This window comes from Chaetura pelagica, unplaced genomic scaffold (genome assembly GCF_000747805.2).
Source record: "Chaetura pelagica isolate M959 unplaced genomic scaffold, ChaPel_1.0 scaffold142, whole genome shotgun sequence".
Taxonomy (NCBI): domain Eukaryota; kingdom Metazoa; phylum Chordata; class Aves; order Apodiformes; family Apodidae; genus Chaetura; species Chaetura pelagica.
The window spans coordinates 5,058,939-5,066,733 of NW_009952973.1; positions in this window are offsets into that span (position 1 = coordinate 5,058,939).

The following is a 7,795-nucleotide window of genomic DNA, read 5'->3' on the forward strand; positions in this document are numbered from 1 at the left end:
TTTCCCCAGTGTCACGCAGAACTAAATAAATTTTACAAGATCTTAGCGTCTGGGGAGGGCAACATGAAACTGCTGTGCTATATCTATATATATGTGCTTTTGTATTACTGGTTACTCGTCAAGTTAAAACATTCAGTATTAAGTCTCTGCTTTTTCAGGAATGCATGCACAGAAGGACAATTGTTGGGGTTTATTCTGCAGAGGAAACTGAACACCTCTTCCACTGCAGAAGTGAAGGGAGGGAGATGCTTTCCTGGCCTGAAGGTTCTCTCCTATCAAAGTTCACAGGTTTTCTGCAAATAAGAAGTAAATGGATTTATTAGATCTTCCTGAAAAATCTCCTGTCAGCTTTTCTTTACTAAGCAAATACTTGCTTTTTAGAATTTTAGAGCAGAAAATACCACAAATCTTGTCAAAAAGTAGATGACATAGTCCTGATCTTCTGATCTGTGCTTTGCATTTACTTTAGTATTGTTATCAACTCTTTTGGTCCTCTCTGTGATTCCAAGTATTTTTGTTTCAGAAGTAGTTACTTTGATTCAGAAGGGATGGTCATTGCTGGTGGTGCAGGCTGCTGGATAACAGCAGCAGTTCTACCATTTCCTCCCACATGGTGATGATCCTTTGTCAGGGCCTTGATGACCAGAAGAGCAGAAGGAAGTCTGTCATCTCAGCAGTCTTTACTTGATGGGGAAATGTTACATTCTTTCCTGTCAAAAGACTGTAAGTAGTGCTAAAGCTCTGCAACAACACGGTTGTGGATGTTTAAGAGTCAATCTTCACTTCTTAGGTATGCTTCTAACAGTGATTTACATCAAACAGTGATGAAAAGGGAGCCCATACTTCTGCTTTCATACCTTGGGGCTCTATATTACGGCTACAAGAAACCTCAACAGTTCTTGTCAGTCAGTAACAGGTTACTATATCTTTAAAAGGATTTATGTACAGATTAATATTATTGATAGCATAAACTATGAAAAAAATTAAGATATGTAAAAGTTCATAAAAATCAGCCATGTGTGTTGACATTTTATATTATAATGTGACAAGAAAAGAACATTTATTCATTTGATTATGATCATCCATAACTGATCATGCATGCAACTTATGATAACAAGGACCTGAATTCAACCTTATATTTTGGCTTTTAAGTATTATAAAGATTATTACAGTTTTTATTTTCTGATTTAAATCTTGTTGTTTGATCATTAGACCTTGTTTCTTTAAAATGGCTAGAGAATTTTTTTTAGGATTAAAGAACAACTGTGAAGTGCCCTCAAGATTTCTAACTTTAGGCTTCTGTGCAATATAGAATCCACTGTTATCCCAGTTTATCAGTATAACTGACATTAAGGTTTCCATTTGATTTCTAGCCACTTGTTTTATGTAGGACCTTTTTTTTTGCTGGAAAGTTTTGCTACAAAATTTACCTTAGAAAGAGGAAAAAATGATAAATGGAAAATCTTTTTTTGCAGTTCTGAAATAAGAAAGAATTTTGAAAATGAAAATAGTTGACATGCTACCTACCTTGCTGATCTTTCATTCCCAAACCCGCGGAGTTAAAAATGTTGTATTTAAGGATGTGCTGTTTCCTTCAGCTGTTTAACTTTGGAACCTAAGGTGATAGTGTAAATGTCAGTTCCCTTAACTTTTCCTGCCAGTTCTCTACATTATTCCATGACCAATGCTTTTTAGATTGAATCTTAAGTTACAACTTCAATATTCCCTTGTAGCTTGTACAACAGTGGAATTCTATATAAAAAAGAATAATGTAAAAAGATTCAGTATTGATTGTTCTTAGTATACTGTGTTTTTCTTCAACTCCCACTCCTACTCAGAAACAGAATTCTTGCTTGTCCAACTGACTTACAGGTATGAAGCCTGCACATCACTGTAACTCAGTGTCATGTTATCACAGCAGTAATAAGAGTCACTGGATTATGACAAAAACAAAACAGACACTGAGGACATAATCATGATAGGAAACATGCTTCTTGTTACTTCTTACATGGTGAGAAATCCTTCTCACTTACTATGCAAAAACGGCATGTCAGTGTTCTGAAGTCTGAAGTTTTGTTTCAGCCAATACAGAGCAATCTTTGCTCTACTTTGATGGCCATAACAAATTTATATCCCGCTCCATGGTGCTCACATAAGGAGATTCAGGTCTGTCTGCCTCCATGCATATATGCTTACCATATCTGAAACTATTTTCTTCTCTGTGGGGCTTTATAGATAGGAAGCAATTCCTCTGCACTTCCTGCTGCCCATTTGGTAACCTAATTGCCTAAAGATAAAATTATTCTTCATCAGTTGATCTGATTGAACTGCTTTCTTTTCAATATTATTAAGCCAATTACATATATCTAGCTCTTATTGACTGCTGTTGAGAGACAGCTTCTGATGTAGTGAAAATACGAGCTACTGTTTTGCTGTAAGTGTATTATTGGAAATATGACTATGATACAGCTATGGTCAGTTTTCTGTTATATGCAATGAAGGTGACCTTAGTGTTTGCAGGGGTATGTAAACCTTGGCAGTCAAATATGTTGCAGATATGGAAAAAATGATACTACCTGTAATTTTGACTCATTATTCTGTTTTGCTTTAATTTTCTGTTGAACAGTCTTTTGTATAGGGATAAGTATTAGTAGGTTTTTATTTCATGTACGTGCATTTTTCATGACTACTAATTATTATTTTAAAATGCCTCAGTATTCATAGAAAATTATATCATAAACCTCTCCTCAGAGGTGACTGTTAATTTGTGATAATTCAAATGCAATCTTCTAATAATCACAGACTTAATTCAACAGAAAATCTAAACATTTGTGATTCTTTCTATTTTCAGAAGACCCACTTAAGGACAGCAGAAGTCTGTACTCTTGTGTGCTTGCTTTTATGGCTCCTGCCATGAAAGAAGTCAGATGAAGAAATCAGAAGACAATGAAAATACCATCTTCCACAGCTAAGAGTGAAACCCACATCTTTCCAGAAGTGTTACTCTAGCTGGTTCTATGCACCTTATAATGTATTTAAAGCTGAGCCGATGAAATACTAATTTCTAACTGGAGAATTTTTATTTCTTTGTTTACTTACTCATTTGTTCTGACTGCTCTGAGTTACAGGATGACAGGAAAGAAATGTAACAGATGCGCATATATATATATCAGTATTTAAGGAGGCTACCACATCTGGAATTTAATAGCTGGTGAAAAGAAGCTATTCCTTATCCAAATAAAAATTTCCTAGATAAGAGATGTTCAAGGAACCTGTATCACCTCTTTCCATTTTTTAAATTGCCTTTTTTTTTTTTTTTTTCTTCTTCTTCCAGTGTTGGTGCTGTTTGGAAATGTACATTTATATTAAGGCTTGATCCTGTGGATTAACACTAGGAAGGATGATGGTATAAGATGGTTGGCATATGGTGAGTAAAACTTCCCATCCATAGCAGAAAGCACAGGTCTGACTCCATAGAGGTGTTTTTATTCTTTTTTACAGGCATGTGAGACATTAATAGACAAAGAGTGTGGATACCAGTCCATCTTGAATGGTTGTGGATCGAATCTTTTGTTTCTTATTAGTTCCACAGTATTGTTAAGATATAGAATCTTCTTTTAGGGATAGGTAATTGTTGTTTTTTTTTCTTGGCTCTATGGACTAGCCAGCAAGTAAAAATGTTACTCCTAAGTTCACAGTACTATGTGTGGTCCACTGCTAGAGCTCCAAACGTGGAGTTTTCATGGTTGCAATAATTTGATTAGTGTATTTTAAACAGTGCAGTTGCATAGTAATCTGAACTGTGAAGGATCATACCTGTTTTATCAAAAATCTTTGCTATCCAGAATACATTTTCAATTTCTCTAGTGGTGGAATATGTATGTCCATGCACACACAAAGCATACGTAAGTGCACATGAATACATGTTGTGTGATTTATAAACAAATGTCTCTATTCTTCAATAAATAACTATAAAAAATATAAATCTTACTTGTTCTATGTCCCCTTAAAATATATTTTTTTGTTATGAAACAAGCTGCTTATATAACACTTAGAAGAAATGATCTATAACCCTTGTGCAAATACAGCATAATCATCATCTGCATGTACTTCATATAACCCTGGTTACCTATCTTTCTCTTGTTTTATAGTCTTGATCTCTTTTTTCCTCTCACTTTTCCATTCACTAAGTGGTTTCAGAAAATATTTTCCTGAAGCAGAGGCAAATGAATACTTGATCTTGTCATCTTTAAACAAAGTACTTGAAGGGATTACAGAAATTTATTTGATCATTTTAATAACTTCATTATAGGTGCAATAAAAGGATAGATAGCCTTCCAAAAAATCCTAGGCAGCTTCCTCATTTTAGGTTGCCATCATACTCCCTGGATTCCTGACTTTAAAAACTGAACTGCAGGTTACAATATAAATGTGTGTATGCATACACAATAGTTGTATTGGTGTCAATATGGAGAAGATATAAATATTTTATGTAGACATAAGAATTAAAAAAAAGCCACTACCTTTCTCTGCTTCTCATACATGAAAAATATTTTTATAATTGTCAGCTACCAATACATTTTAATTTTTAGCTTTTTTATTTACAAAGAAAATTGAAAGCAGACAAGCAGATGAGTTTTCCTATTGAAAATGCCTGTTTTACCTTCTGGGTATAATTGTTTCTTAAAATATTTTTTAAAAGTATTACTATGAAACAAAATCCTTGCTAAAACTGGTTTTAATTTGCTCTAAATTAATTTATTAATCTACAGTTATTATCAATCTAATTTTATAAACACTAAAGAAGCTACAACAAAAAACAACACATTTCTTCTTTCTGCCTTGCTCAAACTTTAATTCCTTGCTGTCTCAATGGGTCAAGAAAAAATTGTCAGGATCAGAGGAAGTTATCTGTCAGTATAGGTGACTAAGAAACTATTTCAGCTGGTCAACCAAGTAAGGAAACATACTGTAGGGCTTTTTTATTGATAAGGAATATTGCTTCATTCTGCTCCTCACCTCTTCCTCCCCAAATGACACTGGCTACTCAGGAACAGCACAAATCTCTATGCTGCTGTTTCAGTCAGCCTTGCCCTGAGCTAGAACTTCTTCAGGAAGGCAGATTGTCCTTTCAATCCTTAGCTGCCCAACTGGGATTAGTCTCTGCAAGTTTCTTGAGGAATACTGCCCATTGCAAATTGAATGCATATGTAATAATTCTCCATGTATCATAATCCACTAAACAACTATGAAACAAAATTAGCTTTTCTTCATTACTCAGGTCACATTCAAACCAGATTATAAAAAATCATTGTTGATTATGAATTTTCTGACCCACCTACTACGTCCCAGCTTAGGGTTTTTATGCAATTGATACAGGTTTGTTTTTTGTTTTAAAGCAAGTTTCTAACTCAGGCAAATAGCACCCAAGAGAAACTAAAGCTTCTGCCCTTTCTCCTTTTCTTCATGTGTGATAAAAACTTTTATTCTAAATTAGTGCAATACTTGATTATTTCTGTCTTTGTGTTGTTACCTTCCATACTTTCCTGAAACTCTCTCCAGGTTTTCTTTTCTAGCCTAAGACCCTCTGGACCCTTTCCAACAGGTCTATATCTTTCTTGTTCTGTGGGCCCCAGAACTGTACATAGTATTACAGGTGGAGTCTCACCAGAGCAGAGGGGCAGAATCACTTCCCTGGCCCTGCTGTCCACACTTCTTTTGATGCAGCCCAGGATGCAGCTGGTTCTCTGGGCTGCGAGCGCACACTGGCAGCTCACGTTGAGCTTCTCATCTACTACCACCCTCAAGTCCTTCTCCTCAGGACTGCTCTCCAGACATTCTTCCCCCAAAGAATAGATAAATGGACTTAGGTTGCCAATTTTTAGAATCAGTTAATAAGTTTAAAATATGTTAAGTAAACTTTTTTTTTTTTCCAGCCATTTTTCCATGCATAGAACAAGCAGAAATACTTATTTTTCACAGATACTAAATTAGTGTTGGCCAAATTTTACCTGCAGGTATAACCATGCTGAGGTTGTTTAAAGTATGTTTTGTGGGGTTTTTTTCTGTAACAATGGATGTGCTACGGGATCTTGGGAAACTTGCCTGAATAAATTTTTCTTGATAGTCACAGGAACAAACTGCTATTCATTGAAAGTATAATAGGGAACAATTTTTAGGGTCTAAAGAACATTATAAATTAATGGAACTCCTAAAGAGGGTTTTGTTTCAAAAAGTATTTTCTTGAATTTCTCATTAATAAAATATGATTTCAAGTATGAAAGCAGATAAAATTGATTTTGTACCAACACTTGTGCCTATGGCACTAATATTATGCTGATGTGCTCAGTATGAGTGATCTGAGATCAATACAATAGTACCTGGAGCAATGTTCTTAATTTTCAGCTGTGGTGGTTTCAGGCTGTTTGCTTCACAATTAACGAAGCCAACAAAGTATATTAAGAAAACAATATTAAACAATATTAAAACATGCAGACTTTCTGAGAAGGAAAATAGTCAGATTACTATTAATGCTAATGTTGTTAATTTTTCATCTGTTACAAAAAATGATTTTTCTAATATGAGAAGGCAAGTATCAACACCACTTTAAATTTTCTGGAATTATACATTTGAACTATATTTAATTTGTAAATTGATGAGATTTCTTGTTAACCTTAACATTCAGGTCAATCTTTTTTTTGATTGCTTACCATTTTTGGTCATATTTAATTTAATTTAGACTATAAATCCTTTGTGGTTAGCATCATGTCTTCACATATTTTTGAATTAGCACAATGGTGTATATGGATGAGAACCTCTGAATTCACTTGTAAGATCAATTACATCATATTAGTAATGACTGTTAGAATATGCTGACTTTCAGTGATCTGGGAAAGTTGTTGTTTCTATGTTCAATTTTATTCACAACTGAGAAAAAATATCATAAAGTACATTACAAATAACAATGATTGAACTGATAACAGCTCAAACACTTGAAATGTTTGAAAAAGTCTAACTCCCTGTTGTGGTATTGTAAATGCTTCAATTAGAAACAAAAAGCTCATGAAGGAAGTAACACCCCAGTACCCAAGAGTTCACTAATGTGTCCTAACTAGCATTTCTTGGAACAATTAAATTATCTCAGAACACATTATATTTGAAATTACTAAGAAATCTCTATAACCAAAATACACAAAAAGTTAAAGCTGACACAGCCTTCCAGAAAGGCCTGGAAAGGCACCGAGTGATCACATGGCTCCTTTGTGTTTACTCTCCAAAATGTTAACAGGCCTGACTGCGATTTAAATATTTACAGTAGAAATGAACTTTTTATGATTACTATGGGGACTCTGGGGAAACAAGTAACAGCAACCTTACAGTTAAGACAGCTTCAGAAGACAAGTGACATTTAGTTATTAAGAGGCAGCATATGCTCTGCCTATTTTCTTCAGCTTGTGGAAATGCCCAGACTTTGGCTCTGTTCCTATAAGATGATGACTACCTTCAACTCCCAGTGGGCCAAGTTCTGCTTTTCTTGTTTACTGAAGTAAATCTGGAGACACCTCATTTATCAGAACAATCGCCAGTGATTCATACCAGTGTAAGGTAATAGAGTTTGCACACTGACTTAGTTGCAGTGCTGAGTGCTTCGAAATATGCACTGAGACCCTTAATTTGCCATGTGTATGAAGTAGCAAATTTCCACAAAGGGAATTAGATCTTTATATTATTTTCCTGGTAGAAGGGCTGAATTTTTTTTTTTTTATTTTTTTTTTTTTACATCCTGTTATCTCTA